This window comes from Mobula birostris, chromosome 10, assembly GCF_030028105.1.
Source record: "Mobula birostris isolate sMobBir1 chromosome 10, sMobBir1.hap1, whole genome shotgun sequence".
NCBI lineage: Eukaryota > Metazoa > Chordata > Chondrichthyes > Myliobatiformes > Myliobatidae > Mobula > Mobula birostris.
Genome location: NC_092379.1, coordinates 138,278,692 through 138,304,554, shown reverse-complemented (window position 1 = coordinate 138,304,554; position 25,863 = coordinate 138,278,692).

Sequence of the window (25,863 nt, the reverse complement as noted above, 5' to 3'; positions counted from 1 at the left end):
TAAGAAGGAAGCATCCATCACTAAGGACCTTCTCCATCCAGGACCTGTCCTCTTCGCATTGCTACCATCAGGAGGGAGGTATAGAAGCTTGAAAACCCTCACTCAACGTTATAAGAACAGCATTTTGCCATCCACCATCAGATTGCTGAACGTTCCATCACCCATGAACATTATCTTGTTATTCATCATTTGGGCTGTTTGTTTATTTATAACTTTTAATAATTGTTTTTATGTCATGTACTTTACTGCCTTGTGTTCACTGTATTTTGCTATAAATATGGAAATAATGCACTGGAGCAATTAAAAAGAGAAACTTTTCTTAAAAGTTATGAACTAAGTTATTATTGATATTGGATAGGACTTGAACACACAGCCTTCGAAATCAGAGGCAGTGGCACTATACACTCTGTGGCCATTTTATTAGGTAGAGGAGTGGAAGCTGGTGATCTTCAGCTGCTCTAGCATATCTACTTCAAATTTCGATGTGTTGTGTATTCAGAGATATTCCTCTGCACATCACGGTTGTGTGGTTATTTGTGTTTGTGTCGCCTTCCTGTCAGTTTGAGCCAGTCTGGCCATTCTCTGGTCTCTCTCATCAAGACGGTGCTGGATTTTTTTTTGTTGTTTTTTGCACCATTCTCTGCAACTCTAAGGACTGTTGTGTATGAAGGTCCCAGGAGATCAGCAGTTTCTGAGACATTCAAACCAACGCATCTGGCACCAACAATCATTCCATAGTCAAAGTCACTTAGGTCACATTTTCTCTCCATTCCTATATTTGGTCTGAACAACAGCTGAACCCCTTGTCTGCGTGCTATTATGTGTTTGATTTGCTGCCACATGATTGGCTGATTGGATAGTTTGAATTAGTCTCCTCTGTGGAACACAAGCTGTATGGTAGAGATTATAGGTGTCAGGGGTCATGAAGTGTGTGAAGTTACCATTACGAGAGGAAAGCTTCTTTGGAAACTAAAAGGTCTGAAGTTAGATAAGTCACCAGAAGCTGGATATCTCAGGGTTCTGAAAAAGGTGGCTGAAGAGATTGTGGAGGCATTAGTGATGATCTTTCAAGGATCACCAGATTCAGGAATGGTTTTGGAAGACTGGAAAAGTAAATGTCACTCTACTCTTCAAGAAGGGAGGGAGGCAGAAGAAAGGAAACTATAGGTCAGTTAGTTTGAACAGAGTAGTTGGGAAGATGTTGGAGTCGATTATCAAGGATGTGGTTTCAGGGTACTTGGAGGCAGATGATAAAATAGGCCGTAGACAGCATGGTTTCCTCGGGGAAAATCCTGCCTGACAAATCTTTTGGAATTGTTTGAAGAACCAACAAGCAGAATAGACAAAGGAGAATCAGTTGATGTTGTGTGCTTGGATTTAAGAAGGCCTTTGACAAGATGCCACACATGAAGCTGTTTAACAAGCTATGGCCCCGTGGTATTACAGGAAAGATTCTAGCATGAATAAAGCACTGGCTGATTGGCAGGAAGCAAAGAATGGGAATAAAGGGAATCTTTTCTGGTTGGCTGCCAATGACTAGTGGTGTTCCACAGGGGTCTGTGTTGGGACTGATTCATCTTATGTTATATGTCAATGATCTGGATGATGGAATTGATGACTTTGTTGCAAAGTTTGCAGACAATATGAAGATAGGTGGAGGGGCAGGTAGTTTTGTGGTAGTAGAGAGGCTACAGAAAGATGGGCAGATTTAGAGAATGGCAATGAAAGGGCAGATGGAATAGAGTGTTGGGAAGTGTATGATCATGCACTTTGGTTGAAGAATTGAAAAGGCTGATTATTTTCTAAATGGAAAGAAAGTACAAAAAACTAAGGTGCAAAGGGACTTGTGTTTAAGGCTGAAGTTGTTAGATTCTTGATTGGTCACGGCATGAAGGGATATGGGAAGAAGGAAGAAGATTCAGGCTAAGAGGAAAATTAGATCAGCCATGATGAAATGGGAGAGCAGACTTGGTGGGCCAAACCTATACCTTATGGTCTCATTAACAAGCGAGTGTGCAGGTGCACGTAATAAAGTGGTCACAGTGTATTAATCAACCAAGTGTAATATTTGGAATTAGTTAACCCATCTTTAGATTTACTGCAGATTCGACCAGTGAAAAATAACAATTCACTACAGTGTCTCCATCTCTGGCTTAAGTTTTCTTTCATACTCCTCTTTATGTGTTTTGCATTGTTTAAGAATTCAGATTCTCTGTTCCTTTATTAGGAATGGAGTTTTAATGGGTCGTATCTTGGAGACTACTTTGACTTTGCTACTGACTGCAATGTATATCCCAACGAGTAAGTAGGTTGGAGTATTTCTTTTCAATGATCTGAAGTTCCCCAAATCTGAAGTTTTGAAAGTTAACCATTAACTACTAACTGCCTTTCTAGTTAGAGAAGGCTTCATGAAAGCAATGATGTGAACGGTCAGGTAACCTTTACAATGTTGATGTTACGCAAGGAGCACTGCCTGTTAGATCAGGACCATGAAAGAAGAAATGAAACACAGTGTACCATCCATATGCATCAAAGAGCAATATAGAACAGGAACAAGGGCACAGAGATTCTGCAAATGTTGGAAATCCAGAGTAACATGCACAAAATGCTGGAGGAACATAGCAGGTCAGGCAGAATCTCTGCAGGGGATTTAGCAGTTGACATTTCAAGCCATGATTCTTATTCAGGACTGATGAGGTCTCCCACAGGACTGGAGAGGATGTTTCTTATAGTGGGGGAGTCTAGGACCAGAGCGACAGTTTCAGAATGGAGGGGCGTCCTTTTAGAACAGAGATGAGGAAGAATTTCTTTAGCCAGAGGATGGTGAGTCTTTGGAATTCATTACCACAGACAACTGTGGAGGCTAAGTTACTGCGTAAATTTAATTTTAAAATTAAAAATAGTTTCTTGAATCATAAGGGTATCAAAGGTTACAGGGAAAAAACAGGTGAATGGGGTTGAGAGGGATAATAAGTCAGTCACGATGCAATGGGAGAGCAGACACAATGGGCCGAATGGCCTAATTCTGTTCCTATGTCTTATCATCTTATGTTCTTTTAAACTCACTGATTAATTGTACCACTACCCTTCCAGGCAATGAATTTCAAATAATTTCCACCTACTATCTTAAAAAAATCGCATTCCTTGTGTAACCTTTGCCTGAAGTGATAAATCATTGTCCATAACCCGAATAGAAAGGGTTTCTCTCTCTCTACTTCGCCCAACTAATCCCATCAGAAGAGGCAAAAGATCTGCAGCAAAATGCAACGTGCTGGAAGAACTCAGCAGGTCGGGTAGCATTCAAAATCAATGTTTTGAATTGAGATCTTTCATCTGGTCTGGAGGAAGAGTCTCGACCCAAAATATCGGCCATCCGTTTACCTCCACAGATGATGCCTGACTTGCTGAATTCCTCCACCATCTTGGGTGTTAAACCTATCTTGCCGTATCTGCATTCCAGAGAGGCAACTCCATATTCTGCAATTAAACCTTATACTGTAACTGAAATGCCTCATCCCTTAGAAACATTCCACTAAATAGTTTTGCTCTCTATCTTGCATTTTCACTTACTTGGTAACTAAATTAGTAAATTTGTTTATTACCATCATTAGTAGTTAGCATAATACTTTACAGTACCAGTTGCTCCTTTCCACTTTCTGTGGCACATCAGGCGGCAACCTTGCTGTTTCCTTAGCATTTTTGTCTATATTTTATGAGGTCGAGTTGCTAGCTCGATGCTGAACCCAACACAGATATGAAGCGTGCAAGGAGCCGGCCAGATTCGAACCCATGACCACTCTTCTCGAAGTCTGGTGCGGATGCCATTACACCACCGGCTGACTACAGTACCAGTGACCTAGGGGTTCAACTCAGGCCGCTGCCGGTTAAGAATTTGTACGTTCTCCCCGTGACCACATGGGTTTCCTCCAGATGCTCCGGTTTCTTCCCACAGTCCAAAGACATACATACCGGTTAGTAGATTAGTTGGTCATTGAAAATTGTTCCATCGTTAAGATAGGGTTAAATCAGGAGTTGCTGGGCAGTGTGAAACAAAGGGCCTGTTCCACGCTGTATTTCTCAATAAATAAATGAAATTAAAGTTTGTTTTACATGCCATGCATACAACGGTGCATTGAGATAGTACAAGGGAAACCAATAACAGAATGCAGAGTGGCGTGTTACAGTTACAGAGAATGTGCAGTGCAGGCAGATAATAAGATGCAAAGTCATAAGGAGGTAGATAAAGAGGTCAAGAGTCTGTTTTATCATTCGAGGGGACTGTTCAATAGTCTTGTAACAGCACAACAGAAGCTTCCCTTGAGCCTGGTGGTACGTGCTTTCAGGCTTTTGTATCTTTTGTCGGATGGGAAGGGGAGAAGAGAGAATGTCCAGGCTGGGATTTTGGGTTTACTTCCTAAGGCGAGGTGACCAGAATAATAGGGAATACTCCATATTCCCTTAGTGCACAGTAGGAGGCCATTTGGACCATCGATTCTATGCTGGGCCTCATGAAACAATCCCACTCTCCCACTAATCTTGAGGTTACTGTCCTCCCGCTTCTCATGCATCTCAACCTCACCCCCACCCCCCCACTCCCAGATTCGACCACTTACAAAGAGGCAATTTACAGCGACCAAGGGGTTTTTAAATTTTCACTTAGGGATACAGCACAGAAAAAACCCCTCCGGCCCAATGAGCTGCACCAGCCAGCAACCCACTGACTTAAACATAGCCTAATCACAGGGCAATTTACAATGACCAATTAACCTACTAACCATTATATCTTTGGTCTGTGGGAGGAAACCAGAGCACCTGACGAAACCCATGTGCTCAAGGGATGTACGTACAAATTTCTTACAGATGGCTCTGGAATTGAACTCTGAACTTTGACCCTCTGAGCTGTAATAGCGTCATGGATGTACCTGGGGGGAAACCCACATGGTTATGGGAGAATATGTAAGTTCTTCACGAGCCGCAAAGAAGGTCGGGATTGTACCCAGGTCACTTACCCGTGACACAGCTGTTCTACCATCTGGGCCAACCTTTTAGTTCTCTCAGACTTTGGACTTTCTCTTCTAATTCTTAAATTGAATCCACAGGTTTTGTTACAGCAAGCAAGCGTTGGCAGTCCAACCAGGAGAAGCAGTCACCAGAAGAGAATGTCTGGAGTGTCAGCCAGTCTCCGAGGGAGGCAAAGACCAGGAATAGCTTCAACAACATATTTTATCCACAAAGTAAATAAACAAGCTTGTATTAGATCATAAGACCATAAGATATAGGAGTAGAATTACCCTGTTTGGCCCATCAAGTCTGTTCCGCCATTTCATAATGGCTGATCCATTTTCCTATGCCCCCCAATCTCCTGCCTTCTCCCCATATCCCTCATGCACTGACCAATTAAGAACCTTTGCCTTAAGTATCTAAAAAGTCTTGTGCTTCACTGCTGCCTGTAGCAACGAATTCTACAGATTCACCACTCCCTGGCTAAAGAAATTCCTCTTCATCTCCATTCTACGTGCACATCCTTCTATTCCGAGACTGCGTCCTCTGGCCTTAGACTCCCCCACCATAGGAAACACCTTTTCCACATTCAATATATCAAAGCCTTTCAACATTCGATAGGTTTCACTGAGATCCCTCATCAATCTTCTGAATTCTAATGAGTACAGGCCCAGAGCCATCAAACGTTCCTCATATGATAAGTCTTTCAATCCCTGAATCATTTTCAGAAACCTCCTTTGAACCCTCTCCAATATCAACACATCCCTTCTTAGATAAGGGGCCCAAAACTGCTCACGATATTACAAGTGAGGCCTCACCAGTAGCTTATAAAGCCTCAACATTACATCCTTTTTTTTATATATTAGGCCTCTCAAAATGAATGCTAACATCGCAGTTGCCTTCCTCACCACCAACTCAACTTGAAAATTAACCTTTAGGGAATCCTGCACGAGGACTCCCAAGTCCCTTTGCACATCAGATTTTTGAATTCTCTCTCCATTTAGAAAATAGTCTTCACTTTTATTTCTTCTACCAAGGTGCATGATTATACACTTCCCGACATTATACTCCACCTGCCACTTAATCTGTCTAGTCCTCCGGCAGCCAACCAGAAAAGACTCCCTTTGTTCCCTCTCTTTGCCTCCTGCCAATCAGTCAATGGTCATCAAATATAAAAATAGAAAATACAAAACCTTCTACTAGACAATCTCGTCCACCTTTATTTTAAGCTTAAACAAGACTTTCCTTTCAGGGTATTTCAGGATGTATAAAATTCTGAAGGGGCACAATTATTACCCCTCAACCATCAAGCTCTTGAATCAGAGGGGATAACTTCATTCAACTTCACTCACCTCATCACTGAACTGTTCTCACAACCTGTGGACTCACTTTGAAGGACCTCTCATCTCATTTTCTCAATATTTATTGCTTATTAATTTATTACTGTTATTATTTTGTTTTGTTTTTCTTTTTGTATTTGCACAGTTTGTTGTCTATTGCACACTGGTTGTTTGTCTTGTTGTGTATGGCTATTCATGGATTCTATTGCGGTTATTTTGCATTTGCTGTAGATGCCTGCAAGAAAAATAATACCAGCATGCTATGGTGACATATATGGACTTTGATAATAAATTTACTTGGAACTTTTGAACTTTAAGCTTTGACTGCACAGAACTTTTCCCCATGTCACAGCCAGATGATAACAAGAAGCATAGGTTTTGGATAAGGGGAAGAGGGTTATCCTTATAAGGATATAAGGGGGGGGTCTGAGAGGGCTCTTCTTTACCTGAAGGGTGGCAAACACCTGAAACATGCTGGCTGAGGGATTGAACACAGAACACTACAGCAGACTCTAGACTTTAGATAGATAGATAGGTAGAATAGTACAGCACAGTACAGGCCCTTCAGCCCATAATGTTGTGCTGACCCTCAAACCCTGCCTCCCATATAAGCCCCCACCTTAGATTCCTCCATATACCTGTCTAGTAGTCTCTTAAACTTCACTAGTGTATCTGCCTCCACCACTGACTCAGGCAGTGCATTCCACGCACCAACCACTCTCTGAGTAAAAAACCTTCCTCTAATATCCCCCTTGAACTTCCTACCCCTTACCTTAAAGCCATGTCCTCTTGTATTGAGCAGTGGTGCCCTGGGGAAGAGCCGCTGGCTATCCACTCTATCTATTCCTCTTATTATCTTGTACACCTCTATCATGTCTCCTCTCATCCTCCTTCTCTCCAAAGAGTAAAGCCCCAGCTCCACAATCGTGTGCCAATCTTTTAACCTACACAAAGATCAATCTAACCTTTCACTCCTACATTGCCTTCCATTTTTCTATCATCCATGTGCCTATCTAAGAGCTTCTTAAATGCCCCTAGTGTGTCTGCCTCTACCACCACCCCTGGCAGCATTTTCAATGCACCCACCACTCTCTGTATAAATAAGGTCCAAGTTCAATCCTGACCTCTGGTACTGTCTGAGTGGAGTTTGCATGCTCTGCCTGCAACCCTGTGGGCTTCGGTTTCCTCCCACATCCCAAACAAGCACATCAATAGGTGAATTCGCCACCGGAAAGTACCCGTGTGTGTAAACTTTGCAGGTGCTGTGGAAGAAATAAAATTGAATTAGTGGACAAATTGTGGAAATGACTGGTCTTAGCTATTTTATTTAATTTACTCTTTTGGAGATATAGCACAGAACAGGCCTATCCGGCCCTTCGAGCCATGCCGCCCAGCAACCCACCTATTTAACACAGGATAATTTACAATGGCCAATTAAACTACTAACCGGTATATCCTTAGACTGTGGGTGGAAACTGGAGCTCCCAGAGGAAACCCAAGCGCACAGGGGAAGGATGTACAAACATCTTATAGAGGACGCCAGAGTTGAACTCTGATCTCTGATGCTCCAAGCTATAATAACGTCATTCTCTCTGCGATACTACCTAGCGAACCAAAAAGCCCGTTTCCATGCTGTGTCATTCTGTGTGATCTTAAGATAATGCTTCCCATCTTGGTCAGGTAGGATATTCATCAGGGTACTGGGGAGAGTTCCCAGCCTTTTCTGGAGGTGCTCCTCTGGTCTCCTCAGGGCTCAGTTTGAAAACAAAATGCTCTCCCCTGAGATTTACCATTCCCCTATTACGATTGTGGAAAGCCAGCGGAGTAGGGAGATTTTGATAATTGTAGCTTGAAAAGTTAGGAAGCCATTATTTTCTAGAACCCGTGTGTCTACATTACATTCCAAAGAATGGAAAATGTTTATTTTCTCTCCCTCTCCATCTCCCTCACTCTTTGTCTCCATTTCTCCCTCTCTCTATCCCTCTCCCTCCACCTCTCTCTCTGCTCCCTCCCCTCTCTCTCTCTGTCCCTCTCTCCTTCCCTCCCTCCCTCTCTGCCTCACTCACTCTCTCTCCCTCATTCTCTCTCTCTTGCTATCGTTCTCTCTCTCCCTCTTACACAATCTCTTTTTCTCCCTCTCACCTGTTATCTCACTTTCTCTTTCTCGTCCCCTTTCACACACACGCTCTCACATTTTCTCCCTCTCTCCCTCTTTCTCACACCATCCCTCCATCTCTTTCAGTCTTTACACCTCTCCCCTACTGCCCACTCTCCTCCCCCTCTCCCCTCGCTCTCTTTGCTCCCCATTCCTACTTCTCTCCTCCCTTTAAATCAGAGCATTGAGCAGCCAAAAGTTTGATCACCTTTTGTTGGGTACCTCGCCGGCAATGTGCCCAAATCAACGACTCATCGCTGCTATTCCTCAACATTTCATGACATCTAATTTAAACTTTATTTCCCTTGGAGAGTGTAATCCCAATGACAGGAATCTGAAAGCTTGTGCTCTGGAAGATGAAATGAACAAGACGGCCTGTCTGATGATTGAATGCTGCTTCAAGGATCGGACTCAAAATTCATGCTTCCACAAAACAATAGATCGTAAGTCATTTCACATATGCTGTCTTATTTTAGGAGTGCTTTCAATATGTTTGGAAGTTTCCCTTTTGTCCTCAGTGGGATTATTTGGGTTCTGTCTGTTGTAACTCCATGCTGTAACCTGCTGATCCTCAATCCGGTACACTGGGACCTGTGATTGATGTTGACTGTAGTATTGTTGTTGCATTGCGAACAGCAGCTACCGCTCCTGAAGACCACCTTTCACACGGTACAGCATTCCAAGGGGCATCACTGGAAATCATTGGCCAGAAAGAGGCAGAAGTGACTCTAATTTTGTCAGATTGATTTAAGAGAATTTTTTTTAAGGAGGAGACAGAAACAGAGATGTAGAGAGGATGCCAACAATCAGGGGCTTCCAATATTCCATATTTCTCTATGATACAGACGCAGGCCTTTTGGCCCACCAAATTGATGCTGGCTCACTGACCAATCTCGAATTAATTTCAAGTAAGTTCAAGTTTATTGTCATTCAACTGTACACGTGTATACAACTAAACAAAACAATGTTCCTCTGGGACCAAGGTTAAAAGCACACTACATACGTTATATACAGCAAATAAAATAATATTAACGCACTAATATTAGCAGATAATAAAAAATTTCTGTAGATGTACAAGTTGACATAAAGTGCTTATTTGACATGTTGTTAAATATACAATAGTATAGTTCTACTGGCACTATTGTAAATGATATTGTACTGTGTGGTAGCAGGGCTTCAGTGGTCTCACAGCCTGGAGGAAGAAGCTGTTACCCAGCCTAACAGTCCTTGCTCTAATACTGCGACTCCCTCTGCCTGATGGTAGGAGGTCAAAGAGATCCTGGGAGGGGAGGGGGCCTTGAAAATGCTGAGGCCTCCATAAACACAGTGCTTCTGATATGTGTCATAGATGGGGCGGGGGGGGGGGAGAGTTGGGTTTATTACCACAGACGTGTAGTGAAATTTGCAGTACGGTGCAATATGTAAAAAAACTAGAAGTTCCAAATGAAATATAAAAAAAAGTAGTGCAAAAAGTGTGGCAGTGTGTATATGTTCATGGCCCATTCAGAGATCTGATGGTGGAGCGGAAGAAGCTGGTCCTAAAGTAAGCTAACCTGTGATGACCCCATGGAATATAAATTATTATTTTTTAAAATTTATTGAGATCTGATGCGGAATAGGCTCTTCCAGTCCTTCGGGCTGCGCCTCCCAGCAATCTCCAATTTAACCCTAGTCTAATCACAGGACAATTTATAATGATCAATGAACCCACCAACCAGTACATCTTCGGATTGTAGGAGGAAACTGGAGCACCTGAAGGAAGCCCATGCAGTCAAGGGGAGAGTGTACAAACTCCTTACAGACAGCGACAGGAATTGAACCCGGATCACTGGTACTGTAAAGCATTGTGCTAGCCCTCTACGCTACTCTGCCACCCCAAATTATAAGCAAGTGCAATATAAAAACATTTCCCAGTGAATAAGTTCATATAAAAGTGATTCCTAGTGTGATATTTTTTTCTGTTTTTTAGGACCACTGCAAGTATTGACTATTCTGGGAATTGGGATATTGGTGGTGTTTTGTGTCGCACTTTGCCCATTCCTGTGTTGCCTGGTAGCACAAAAGACGTGAGTAGGTTTCTATATTTAATGGACAGTATTGCAATACCGGTGGCATAAAGACACTACAAATCATGGTGACCACCTGATCTTTCCATTATCAAAATCTACTCCAGGTCTTCCACTTCTTACCTCGAGTTGTGGCTTGTTATGTTTTCTAACTTCAAACATTAAATTAATTCAAGAAGGACACAGAGTCTGGAATGCAGGTTTAACTTTGACTTTACTTTAAGCAAGGTGTGCATGTAATGACCTATGCAAATAATGTACTTTTATTTATAACCCATAGTTATTTACTTAAACAAACAATCAACCAATATATATCTACGGGTTTACTCAAATATTATTGAGATATTAAATGCACAACATTGCTCATATGTAGTTTATCTGTAGCTTACTTGATATTTATTTATCTATCTATCTGTCTATCTATTTATTTGTTCGTTTGGATATTTATTTATTTGTTTGTTTGCTTGTTTGTTTGTTTATTTATTGGGATACAGCATGGAAAAGGCCTTTCCAGACCTTTGAGTCACGCCGCCCAGCAACCCCCGATTTACTGCTAGCCTAATCTCAGGCAATTCACATTGAACCAATTGACCTACCAACTGGTACGTCTTTGGACTGTGAGAGGAAACCAGAGTATCCGGAGGAAACCCACACGGTCACAGGCCACGTGGTACAAACACCTTACGGGCAGCGACGGGAATTGAACACATAGTGTCACCTGTACTCTAAAGCGTTGTGTTAACCGCTACGCTACTGTGCTGCTCCATCTTTATTACCGGATCATCTGTAGCTTATCCCTAGCTTACCAGATCTTTAAGCAACACACATCAAAGTTGCTGGTGAACGCAGCAGGCCAGGCAGCATCTCTAGGAAGAGGTACAGTCGACGTTTCGGGCCGAGACCCTTCGTCAGGACTAACTGAAGGAAGAGTTAGTAAGAAATTTGAAAGTGGGAGGGGGAGGGGGGTGATCCAAAATGATAGGAGAAGACAGGAGGAGAAGGGACGGAGCCAAGAGCTGGACTGGTGATTGGCAAAAGGGGTGATATACTGTGTCCGGTGCTCCCGATGTGGCCTTCTATATATTGGCGAGACCCGACGCAGACTGGGAGATCGTTTTGCTGAACACCTACGCTCTGTCCACCAGAGAAAGCAGGATCTCCCAGTGGCCACACATTTTAATTCCACGTCCCATTCCCATTCTGATATGTCTATCCACGGCCTCCTCTACTGTAAAGATGAAGCCACACTCAGGTTGGAGGAACAACACCTTATATTCCGTCTGGGTAGCCTCCAACCTGATAGCATGAACATCGACTTCTCTAACTTCCACTAATGCCCCACTTCCCCCTCGTACTCCATCCGTTATTTATTTATATACACACATTCTTTTTCTCTCTCTCCTTTTTCTCCCTCTGTCCCTCTGACTATACTCCTTGCCCATCCTCTGGATTTTTCCCCCCTGTGGCAAACCATGTATATATGTTGTAGCTCGGTTACCTGTTTGGACACACCCCTCTGCTGACTGCCCCTGTGACTCCTCCCACAGAGTCCTGTATAAAAGTGTTCGCCTTGCCCCTCCCCCTCAGTCCGGGGGCAGGCACTCACTGTGGAGGTCGTATTGTACAGCGAATAAAAGCTTTTCAGTATTTTACCAAACCTCAGTCTTTTGGAGTAATTGAAGGTGCCTCACCCCCCTCCCCCTTTTCCTTCTCCCTGGGCCTCCTGTCTCATGATCCTCTCATATCTCTTTTGCCAATCACCTGTCCAGCTCTTTGCTCCATCCCTCCCCCTCCTGTGTTCTCCTATCATTTTGGATGTCCCCCTCCCCCTCCCACTTTCAAATCTCTTACTAGCTCTTCTTTCAGTTTGTCCTGACGAAGGGTCTTGGCCCGAAACGTCGACTGTGCCTCTTCCTAGAGATGCTGCCTGGCCTGCTGCATTCCCCAGCAACTTTGATGTGTGTTGCTTGAACTTCCAGCATCTGCAGAATTCCTCGTGTTACAGGATCTTTATCCAGGTTTTGCAATATTCCAGTCCGGGCAACATCGGCGTAAGTTTCTTTTGCTGTCCCTGGTTCCCATGAATGAACCCACAATAGACCCAGATGAGAGGTGAGGGGATTCCCGTTGCCTGGGAGCTTTGGAATTCTTGTATAAATTTACCTGTCTTTCCTGAATTTAGCTAATTTCTAATATGTTACTTTGTCAAAGCAAACTACCCTATATGTATCTGAATAAATCAGTATGAACTGCTTCCAGCCTCTCACAACTCCCTCAGAGTGAAATCTTGGATCTTAGAAACACAGAAAACAGGCCCTTCAGCCCACAATCTTGTGCCAACATGTACTTACTTTAGAAATTACCTGGTATTATCTCACCATTCTCTACATAAAAATCTTACCCCTGACATCTCCTCTGTACCTGCTTCCAAGCACCTTAAAACTGTGCCCTCTCGTGTTAGCCATTTCAGCCCTGGGGAAAAAGCCTCTGACCATCCACACGATCTTGCGGATGACACCAAGATTGGGGTGTAGTGGACAGCCAGTAAGATTACCTAAGCTTGCAAGGGGAATTGGACCAGCTGGAAAAATGGCAGATGGAAGTTAATGCAGACAAGTGCGAGGTGCTGCACTCTTGGAGGACCATCCAGGATAGGGCTAACACCATGAATGCTAGGGCACTGAGGAGTGTGGCAGAACAGAGAGATCTGTGAATACAGATCCATAGCTCCTTGAAAATTGTATCACAGATAGATAGGGTCATAAAGAAAGCTATTGGTGCATTGTCCTTCAGAAATCAAAGTGCTGAGTACAGGAGGTGGAATATTATGTTGACGTTATGGCCTAATTTGGAGTATTGTGGACATTTTTGATCACCTACCTATGAAAAGATATCAATAAGATTGAAAGAGTACAGAGAAAATATGAAAGGATATTGCCGGGACTAGAGGACCTGAGGTTGAAAACATTATGACTTTATTCCCTGGAGTGTAGGCAAATGAGGGGAGATTTGACAGAGGTACACAAAATTATGAGGGGTATACATAGGGTGAATACAGTAGACCTTTTCTACTGAGGTTGAATAAGACAAGAACTAGAAGTCATAGGTTAAGGGTCAAAAGTAAATATTTAAGGTGAACCTGAGAGGAAATTTCTTCACTCAGAGGGTGGGATGAATGTTAAATGAACAGCCAGTGGAAGAAGTGGATGTGGAATCAATTGCAGCATTTAAGAGAAGTTTGGATGGGAGGGGTATGATGGGCAATGGTCTAGGTGCAGATCAATAAGACTAGGCAGCATGGACTAGATGGGCCAAAGGGCCTGTTTCTCTGCTGTAGCTCTCTATGACTCTATGACTTGTGTTCTCTTCTGACAGAAAAATTAACTGGTTGCTACGCGAAAACAAAGACGTTGAAGAGGCTAAAATGAGGGATATGAAAGTCGGGGCTTATGTCTTTTCTTTACTCAAGAAACAGAAGAAAAAACGAAAGCAGACAAAAGGTATTGTACCAACATATATATCTATAGATTATATAAATGACCAGTTCTGGAGGGTGTGTGTTTCGGATTACCGTACTGATATCAATGTCAAAGTCAAAGTCAAGTGCAGGAATGACAGGTGCAATGATAATCTTACTTGCAGCAGCATCACAGGCATATTAAAGTATGAAGTTCAAAGTAAATTTATTATCCAAGTACAGAGGCATATGTCACCATATACTACCCTGAGATGTATGTTCTGGCAGGCATTCACAGTAAATACAAAGAAACACAATGGAATCATTGAAAACAATAGATACAATAGGGTCTTTTACAAGACTCTTAGATAGGTACATGGAGTTAGAAAAATAGAGGCTATGTGGTAGGGAAATTCTACGCAGTTTTTAGAATAGGTTACATGGTCAGCACAACACTGTGGGCTGAAGGGACTGTAATATGCTGTAGCTTTCTATGTTCTATGCTCTTAAACCCTACACACTACAAAGAGAGACAACCAGTGTGCAAAAGACAAAAAATTGCACAAGTGCATAAACAAACAAATAAATAAATAAATAAATAAATGAATGATTGAATGAATGAATAAGCAATAATTATCACAGACACAAGTCCTTAAAAGTGAGTCCATAGGTTGTGGAATCAGTTCAGTGTTGGATTGAAGTTATCCTGTCTGGTTCAAGAGTCTGATGGTTGAGGGGTAGTAACTGTTTCTGAACATGGTGGTGGTGGTTCTGAGGCACCTGTACCTCTCTCCTGGTGGCAACGGTGAGAAGTTACCATGGTCCGGGTGGTGGGGGTCCTTGGTAATAGATGCTGCTTTCCTACGACAATGCTCCATGTAGATGTGCTCAGTGGTGGGGAGCGTTTTACCCGTGATGGACGGGCAGTATCCATTACTTTGTGTGAGCTTTTCTACTCAGGGGCTTTGACGTTTCCATACCAGGGCATGATGCAACTAGGCAATACACTCTCCCTCACATGTTTATAGAAGTTGGTCAACTTTAGATGACATGTTGAACCTGCACAAATGTCCAAGAATGCAGAGGTGCTGCTGTGCCTTCTTTGTAATGGCAGTTATGCGCTGCATCTAGGACAGATCCTCTGAAATGAGGACACCAAGGAGTTTCAAGTTGTTAACTCTCTTCACCTCCAATCCCCTGATGAGGATTAACTCATCGCATCATATAAGCAGCATCCACAAAAAAAAACGTAATTTAAACATAAATACTGCACCATTTTTACAGGAAAACATAATTCAAACAAACAAAAATATCCACTTTAGTGCAAAGTAGACATAGTATTGCCAAACTGTTTTGATTAGTGTTTTGCCATTTGGTTCATGGACTGAATGGTTGAAAGGAAGTAGCCATTCCTGAGCCTGGTGTTGTGGATCTTCATGCTCCTGTACTTCCTGCTCAATGGCATCGAGAAGATGGCATCGTCCAGATGTTGGGGAACTTTGGTGATGGATATTGCCTTCTTGAGTCAGCACCTTCTGTAGATACAACCATATGACAAAATTAATCAAAACCTATCGACCTCTGCCTAAATATACCCAATGACATGGCTTGCACATTTCCCTGTGCAAATAGTTGCACAGATTCACCACCCTCTAGCCAAAGAATTTTTCCCCATCTCTCTTCTGAATGGATGTCCCTCTATTCTGAGGCTGTGCCCCCGGTCCTAAACACCCCGACTATAGGAAACATCCTGTCCGCATCCACTCTATCCAGACCTTTCAATACTCGATAGGTTTCAATGACATCCCCTCCTCATTCTTCTAAACTCCAGCAAGTCCAGGCTCAGATGCTCCCTATATGTTATTCCATTGTGCTCCTGCTGCAAAACAACAGATTTCACAAAACATGTTAATGATAATAAAGCTGATTCTGATTCTGATTCCAATTCCGCATTTCCTGGTACTAATGCTGTTATTCACCCTGTAAATGCTTTGACATTTTCTTCTATATTTGATGCAAATATGAAGGCTGAGTATTTTCAATTTATAACTCAAAGCCTCTGTCCAAACAACATTTTTGTGAATCTTGCCTGCATCCTTTCCAGTTTAATCAAAACCTTTCTACAGAATGGCAACGAGAAATTCACAAGTTACTCCAAGTGCACGCTCTCCAATGTTTTGTTGAGCTCTGTGTAAGATGACATCTCCATTACCCAGTGGAGGCAAGCGTGGCACATGTCTACTTCACTTCTAACTACGTCACCACTTCCAGGAAACCATATTTTTTAATTTTATTTTTATTTAGAGATACAGCACAGTAACAAGCCCTTCTCGCCCAATAGATTCACACCACCCAATTACATCCATGTGATCAATTAACCAACTAACCCAAACATCTTTGGAATGTGGGAGGAGACCCATGTGCTCACGGGGTGAGTGTACACACCCTTTACAGACAGTGGTAGAAATGAACGAGGCCGCTGGCACTATTACTGCATCACGTTGTTGTATCCCTGTGCCTTCCTGTTCACCAACATTTCCCAGGGCAATTTCTGCCCTGGTTTGAGATCCCAGTCTTCAACACAAGACAATCAGCTCGATAATTTCATCTGGCATTCCTCTACCGTTTCAAATCGGTCCCACTGTAATCTTTGACAAAGGTTCAAAAGTTCATTTGTTATTAAAGTTTACAACTTGAACCCCTTCTTCTCCAGGTAGCCTTGAAACCAAGAAAGAAAAGAAAGGCGGCCTGACCATCAACCCTCAAAATTCCCCTCCCCACGCAAAAAACGAACAAAACAGAACAGGGACATCAACCCCCAAATCCCTCCTCCCACACAATAAATAGCAAAATAGAAAAGGAACACTGACCCCCAAATCCCTCCTCCCATACAAAAAAAAGGAACAAAATGGAACAGGAAAATCAACCCCACTAAATCCCTCCTCCCACACAAAACAACAAACAGAACAGACCAAGCACATCAACCCCCAAATCCCCCTTCCCCACACCAAAATAATAAGAAATAGTGGGCAAAAAACACAGAATATAAAAAGTATAAGACTGAAAAAAAAACTCTATAGTCCAAGTCCGCATCCAAAATGCAGAAAATCATGCTAACACTCTCTGAGCCCAGCAGCAGACTGTTCCCTCTCCATAGCAGAGCCATCCAAAGAAAGGCAGCCAGCGCTCATCCTCTGCACTCGCCCCAACGTTCCAATCTCCCTTGTCACTTCAATTGGCAAACAACGGAAGCTTTAATCGGCAAAATTGTGTCAAACAATGGCCGAGCCCTGTCCCACAAACTTTTTACCACAAGGTTACTGCACACTGTCTCTGTCTCCTGGAATCCTCTCGGAGACTGCAGGGTGCTGAAACACTAAAGCCATCTCTAACTTTCCGCATCCACCTTGATAGTCCAAGCTCCCTTGTCGCTTTAAACGGTGAAAAATGGAAGCTTTAATTGGTGAAATGGAGTCGACATTGTCTCGCAGCCTGCCCGACACGAGTTTCCCGCACGCTGCCTCTGCTTTCCGGAGTCCTCTTGGAGACTGCAGAGCGCTGGAACACCCAAACGATTTCCATGCAGCAAATTACAGGCTCCAAGAGTTCCAGAAACACATCCAAGATGAAAAACAAATGTAAAAAAAAGAAAATGAAATATATGGTTTTGTGATCTATCCAGATAGAACTCAGCAGGTCAGGCAGCATCTATGGAAATGAATAAACAGTCGGCATTTTGCGCTGAGGTGCTTCATCAGGGCTGGGAAGGAAGGGAGAGGATGCCAGAATAAGGAGGTAGAGGGAGGGGAAGGAGTACAAGCTAGAAGGTGATAGGTGATGTCAGATAGGAGGGGAAGGGGGGAATGAAGCAAGAAGCTGTGAGGTGATAGGTGAAGGAGGCAAAGGACTGGAGAAGGAATCTGAGAGGAGAATGGACCATGAGAGAAAAGGAAGGAGGAGGGGCACCAGGGGGAGGTGATAGGGATGTGAGGAGAAGAGGCAAGAGACCAGAGTGGGGAACAGAGAAAGAGGGAAGGAGGAGGGGGAAAAGATTACCGGAAGTTGGAAACACTGGCGTTCATGCCATTCGGTTGGAGGCTACCCAGATGGAATACGAGGTGTTCAGAATTCTGAACTGTCCACTACACCACCAGTTTTGGTGGCACCTGCAGACTTACTAATGATGCCACACACACTCTCATCTCTGCCATAGTTGGACGCATCAGCAAGGGAGATGAGGCTGAGTACAGGGCTACGGTAGGAAACTTTGTCACATGGTGTGAGCAGAATTATCTGCAGCTTAATGTGAAAAAGACTAAGGAGCTGGTGGTGGACCTGAGGAGAGCTAAGGCACCGGTGACCCCTGTTTCCATCCAGGGGGTCAGTGTGGACATGGTGGAGGATTACAAATACCTGGGGATATGAATTAATAATAAACTGGACTCGTCAAAGTACACTGAGGATATCTACAAGAAGGGTCAGAGCCATCTCTATTTCCTGAGGAGACTGAGATCCTTTAACATCTGTCGGATGATGCTGAGGATGTTCAAGTCTGTGGTGGCCAGTGTGATCATGTTTGCTGTTGTGTGCTGGGGAAGCAGGCTGAGGGTAGCAGACACCAACAGAATCAACAAACTCATTCGTAAGGCCAGTGATGTTGTGGGGATGGAACTGGATTCTCTGAAAAGAGGATGCTGTCCAAGTTGCATGCCATCTTGGACAATGTCTCCCATCCACTACATAATGTACTAGTTGGGCACAGGACTACATTCAGCCAGAGACTCATTCTACCGAGATGCAACACAGAGTGTCATAGGAAGTCATTCCTGCCTGTGGCTATCAAACTTTACAACTCGTCCCTTGGAGGATCAGACACCCTGAGCCAATAGGCTGGTCCTGGACTTATTTCCTGGCATAATTTACATATTACTATTTAATTATTTATGGTTTTATTACTATTTAATTATTTATGGTGCAACTGTAACGAAACCCAATTTCCCCCGCGATCAATAAAGTATGACTATGACTATGACTAGGATTATGACTGTTCAGGTTCAGGTTTGGTTTCTCTCTCTGGGATTGCGGTGTATATATTCTGTAACTCAACTAATGGTAGACAATGAGAAAGTTTCAGTGATGCTCGGATGGATTCAAAACTTTGGAAAAGAGCAGAGAATTTATCCCGGTATCCCGGCCAATACTTATCCTTCAATTAGTTTCGATAAAGAGTGACATAATCTTACGTTTCTGTAAGGGGCATTTTCATTTTTAGCTGTTATTTTCAAATATATGAATAGTATAAAATCATGAATGGCATGTACTTGCCAAGGATGTTGAAAATGGTGAGGGTTGAGTGCCATGGGAGGGGTTGTGGGACAGGTGGAAAAGAAGGAGTGCCAAGGGCAGGAGGTAGTGTGGGTGCAGACACATCTAGCCCTGAGACACCAGGCAAGGTCATTTAATTCCAAATAATTGGTTTATTGATCTTTACAGAATATCTCTCTGGTGCTTCCCGCTCTCTTCCCCTCTTCCCAATCATGATTCCCCTTTTCCTGCCCCTCTTCCCACACTCAGTCCATAATAGAGACCCATATCAGAATCAGGTTTATCATCACTCACATATGTCATGCAATTAGTTTTTTTCGCAGCAGTACATTGCAATACATAAAATAACTACAGTGCTGTATAAAACTCGTAGGCACAGTAGCTACATAGATGTATATTTATGCTCAAGACTATATAAAGTATTGTATATAAATTATACTGTTCATACATAGGTTGTGTGTGTGTGTGTGTACATATGGTATTTATGTGGAATAGGTTGTCATAGAAAGTTGTTAGGTCAAAGGGATTATTTCTATGCTGAATTATTTTGTGATCTGTATCAATAACCTTATAGAACGCACTGAAATCTGACTTTTATATCTAATATTTAAATGCCTGTTTGAAACTAATATTACTATTTTTTATTATTCCTAGGCAAAAAAAAATCTTCCTACACTGAAGATCCATAAGCAAATGTTTTGTATGGAATGTCCTTTTCCTAAATTGTAGGAAAACTTTTGGATAATTGATAAAATAAGATCAATTGCGATTCTGTTACTGGAAATAGATATTTGTGGGGGGAAGATGGGTGAGGGGGATTTGAAAATAAATTAGTTCAAGTTTTTGAAGAATATGATTTACCTTGTGAAGAAATTGCTGGAATAGGCCATGTGGCCCTGAAGGTTTTGAGAAATCAGACTGTCTTGCACATGCTTTCCATACTTCGAGTTTCTTGGTGCCGTACAAACGTCAGCCTTCATCATGAAGTGCCTCCCAAGATCTAGGACATTAACCACATGTTCCAGGGAATCACACCACTTTTTATTAAACAAGAAAGAGTGCAGAAAAGAAATTATAAGGTTGTTGCCAGAACTCAAGGGACTGAGTAATGGGGAGCGATTGGTCAGGCTAGGGCGTTATTTCATGGAGCTGAAGAGATGGAGGAGTGATCCTCTGAGAGAGATCCTGTCCGATCCCCACAGAGAGAGAGATATAACCATATCACAATTACAGCACGGAAACAGGCCATCTCAGCTCTTCTAGTCCGTGTCGAACACTTACTCTCACCTAGTCCCACTGACATGCACTCAGTCCATAACCCTTCATTCCTTTCCTGTCCATATACCTATCCAATTTTTTTTTCAAATGACAAAATCGAACCTGCTTCAACCACTTCTGCTGGAAGCTCGTTCCACACAGCTACCACTCTCTGAGTAAGGAAGTTTCCCCTCATGTTACCCCTAAACTTTTGCCCTTTAACTCTCAACTCATGTCCTCTTGTTTGAATCTCACCCACTCTCAATGGAAAAAGCCTATCCACGTCAACACTATGTATCCCCCTCATAATTTTAAATACCTCTATCAAGTCCCCCCTCAACCTTCTACTCTCCAAAGAATAAAGACCCAACTTGTTCAACCTTTCTCTGTAACTTAGGTGCTGAAACCCAGGTAACATTCTAGTAAATCTCCTCTGTACTCTCTCTATTTTGTTGATATCTTTCTTATAATTCGGAGACCAGAACTGTACACAATACTCCAAATCTGGCCTCACCAAAACGCCTTGTACAATTTTAACATTACATCCCAAATCCTATATTCAATGCTTTGATTTGTAAAGGCCAGCATACCAAAAGCTTTCTTCACCACCCTATCCACATGAGATTCCACCTTCAGGGAACTATGCACCATTATTCCTAGATCCCTCTGTTCTACTGCATTCTTCAATGCCCTACCAGTTACCATGTATGTCCTATTTTGATTAGTCCTACCAAAATGTAGCACCTCACACTTATCAGCATTAAACTCCATCTGCCATCTTTCAGCCCACTCTTCTAACTGGCCTAAATCTCTCTGCAAGCTTTGAAAACCTACTTCATTATCCACAACGCCACCTATCTTAGTGTCATCTGCATACTTACTAATCCAATTTACCACCCCATCATCCAGATCATTAATGTATATGACAAACACCATTGGACCCAGTACAGATCCCTGAGGCACACCACTCATCACCGGCCTCCAACCTGACAAACAATTATCCACCACTACTATCTGGCATCTCCCATCCAGCCACTGTTGAATCCACTTTACTACTTCAATATTAATACCTAACGATTGAACCTTCCTAACTGACCTTCCATGTGGAACCTTGTCAAAGGCCTTACTGAAGTCCATATAGATAACATCCAATTTCTTTTTTAAGATTCTTTTTACATTCTTTATATTCCTTAAGCACCTCATTTACTCCAAGCTGCCTATATTTATTGTAGATCTCTCTCTTTTTCCAACCAAGTTTCCAATATGCCTTGAAAACCATGACTCTCTCAAACTTTTAACCTTTCCTTTCAACTTAACATTTGAATCTTGTCCAGTCCCCTCAGAGAGAGATCCTGTCCCATCCCCTCAGAGAGAGAGAGATTTTATTCAATCCCCTCAGAGATGACAGAGATGTATATCATCTTACTGGACAGAGTTAGGATGAATGCACTCAGTCTTTCTCCTAGAGCTGGGGAATTCAGGGCTTTAGGGCACGGGTTTAAGGTGAGAGGGGAGAGATTAAATAGGACCTTGAGGGGCAAAGTTTTTACACAAAAGATGGTATGAATGTGGAGTCAGCTTCCAGAGGAAGTGGTTAAACCAGGGACAAAAACAACTTCTAAAAGACAGTGGGGCAGGTACATGGATTGCAAAGGATTAGAAGGTTATGAGGCAAGTTCTCTCAAATGGGACTAGTTTGGATGGGGTATCATGGGCCAGTTGGACTGAAGGTCCTGTTTCTATGCTATATGTCTCCATAACTCTCTATAATACTGAATATTTATTGCTGAAGGCAGCAACACAACAGTTTGGGTTGAGGACATTAGATGAACAAAACCACAGATGTTTGGAACTCAGATCCTGAGCATGTCAAGACTCAAGCAACATCTACATGCAGAAGTTGGAATCACTGTAGTTCTGGTCACCATATGTTGAACCCTGTCCCATTAGTTCTGACAATTGGATACACTCCCTTGGGAAATACCGTGCAAAACAGATACAGCATTTCATCCAATTTTCAATGAACCAGCACAACCACTGGCCAATTGAAAGAAAAGATTTTTGAAGTTCAAGGCCCTGGTTCTGGCGTGACATCCATTGTCCACGGGCTGTAGTCATCCCTTGCCTCCAGAAAGGCATCTGAAGGCACTGGAAAATTATCACTGATGTTCTCTCATTCAAATCTTCCAAACTCACTGAAAGGAAGGAATTCCCATTGAAATCTCCTGGGTGCCAAAAGTTTTGGATAGAGTGGATGTGGAGACGATGTTTTCATTAAAGATAAAGAGAAATAAATGAAGTAGTGTGCAAAAATCTTAGGCACATATATATAGCCAGAGTGCCAAAGACTTTTGCACAGTTCTGAACATTATGTCTTTCCGGTTACCAAAGAACACTTAATACTACTGAGCTAATGCAAAGCTAAGTATTCTCATTTGTTTCCCAACCACCTTCCTATTCTAACCAATATATTGTACTTTGCTGTATTATATACGAGGGGTGATTGATAAGTTTGTGGCCTGAGGTAGACGAAGTCAATTTTAGAAAACCTAGCACATTTATTTTTCAACATAGTCCCCTCCTACATTTACACACTTAGTCCAGCGGTCGTGGAGCATACAGATCTTGGACCTCCAGAAAGTGCCCATAGCAGGGGTGATTGATAAGTTTGTCACCTAAGGTAGAAGGAGATGAGTTATATAGCTCTCGTTACACTCACATGCAGTTCAACTCTTTGAGTGATTATGCAGAAAGTTTGAAGTTAATAACTCATCTCCTTCTACCGTAGGCCACGAACTTATCAATCACCACTGTGGGCACCCTCTGGAGGTCCAAGACCTGTATGCTCCACGATAACTAGACTAAGTGTGTAAATGTTGGAGGGGACTATGTTGAAAAATAAATGTGCTGGGTTTTCTAAAATTGACTCCTTCTACCTGATGTCACGAATTTATCAATCACCCCTTGTATATGGTACCTAAGATTTTTGCACAGTACTGTACCTCTGCACAGCACTGAGCATAGACAGAGCTTGTAAATCTGACAGGAGCAAAGGATGTTGGGTAATGATGAGGGTGGGGCGCCATGGGAGGGGTGTGGGACAGGTGGCATAGAAAGAGTGCCGGGGTGGGGGAGTGGTGCAGGTGCAGACATACCCAGCCCTGAAACACCAGGCAAGGTCATTTCATTCCAAACAATTGGTTTATTGATCGATACACAATTTCTCTCTGGTACTTCCCGCTCCCTCCTCTCTCCCTTTCCCTTTTCCCAATATTGATTCCCTTCCCTCTACCCCCTTCCCACTCTCAGTCCACAACAGAGATCCAAATCAGAAGCAGGTTCATCACATATGTCATGAAATTTGTTTTCTTTTGCAGTGGTATAGTGCAATACATAAAATTATTACAGTACTGTGAAAAGCCTTAGGCACCCTAGCTATGTCTATGTGCTGAAGACTTCTGCACTATACTATACATCGAATCATCAAAACAAACAGTGAAATGCACTGTTTACATTAACCACCAACACAGTCCTCCAGTGTTGCCATACATCCGTTGCAACATAGCATGCCCTCAATTTACTGACCCTAACCATACGTCTTTGGGATGTTGGAGGAACCTGGAGCATCTGGAGGAAACCCACATGGTCACAGAGAAAAACGTACAAACTCCTTGCAGACAGTGGCGGGAAATGGACCTGGATTACAGGCATTGTAAAACGTTGCAATAATGCTCCCACGCCATCCTGCTGATGCTGCAGTGATGTCAAGCCTTCCACAGCAATGTTTTAGAGAAGCCGAGGAGATCTCCCCAGTTCCCTGACCAACAATTATCTCTCGACAATGTCTCCTTAATAAAATGACAACCCATTTATCATCCTGCTGCTGTTTGTGAAAGCTTACTACACACTAAGTGGGTGCATTTCAAAAGTGATCCTTTAAAAAAGGATTTTATTGGCTGAAAAACATGTTGGAATTTTATTTCAATATTTTTAAATATTTGTTTCTCCACAATCCTATTAATAATTGGAGCTGGAATTACCGTGGCTGCTGTCAGCCAATTCCCAAAGTCTAACAGCAAACTTTTTAACTGCAGCAATTTTTGTATATGCTAAGGACGGCACAGTAGCATAGTGGTTAGCACACCGCTTTACTGCACTGGTGACGCAGGTTCAAATCCTGCCGCTGCCTGTGCGTTCTCCCCATGTCCTCATGGGTTTCCTCCAACAGTCCAATTACGTATAGGTTGTTAGGTTAATTGGTTATTGTCAAAATTATCTCATGATTAGGTGTGGATTAAAAGCAGGGTATTTGCCAGGCAGTGCAGCTCAGAGGGCCTAATCCACGCTGCGTCTCAGTAAATAAATAAATATTAGTTTAGAACATAGAACTTTACAGCATAGGACCAGGCCCTTTGGCCTACTGTGTGTGTGCCGGCACTATAAGAGTACAGCAAGATCACGAGAAAACACGGATATGTGATAATGTAGAAAATAGAACATTACAGCACAATACAGACTCTTTTAACCTGTTCTAAGATCAGTCCAAGCCTTCCCTCCTACACAGACCTCCGTTTTTCTATCATCCTTGTGCCCATCGAATAGTCTCTTAGATATCCATAATGCATTTGCCTCTACCACCACCCTTGGCAGAATGTTCCATGGTCCCACCACTCTCTGTGTAAAAAAAAACACCTTGACATCCCCCAATACTTTGCTCCAATCACCTTAAAATTATGCCACCTTGCTTAAAAATAGTTTATTGTTAATAGAGTTTAATTTCTATTTTCGACTAAGGTAATTAAAAACTATTAAAATCCTTCCCTTTTCTGTGTGTGTGAGAGAGGGAGAGGGAAAGAGTGAGAGACTGAGAGAAAGAGTGAGAGGAAGAGAGAGGGTTAGAGAGAGAGGGAAAGATTGAGAGGGAGAGCGTGAGGGAGAGAGGAAGAGAGTGAATGCGAGAGATAGAGAGGGAGAGAATGTGTGAGAGGGAGGGAGAGAGTGCGAGAGACAGAGATGACAAAGTACCATAGATCACCAGTAGGGTGTAGTCAGAGACTGTACAATGTATTTGAAGTGTTGAATGTTGAATGCAATGCTTCGAGGTTCACTGGCCTAGGCAGCCCAAGATAACTGCGGTAAACACATTTTTATTTACTTACTCACTTCTCTTTCAAAAGTAGGAGATATTCAGCTGTTTCACACCCTCACATTCCAGGGTATATTAAACTATCTCCTATTCCGCTATCTGTTGCTGGAATAATG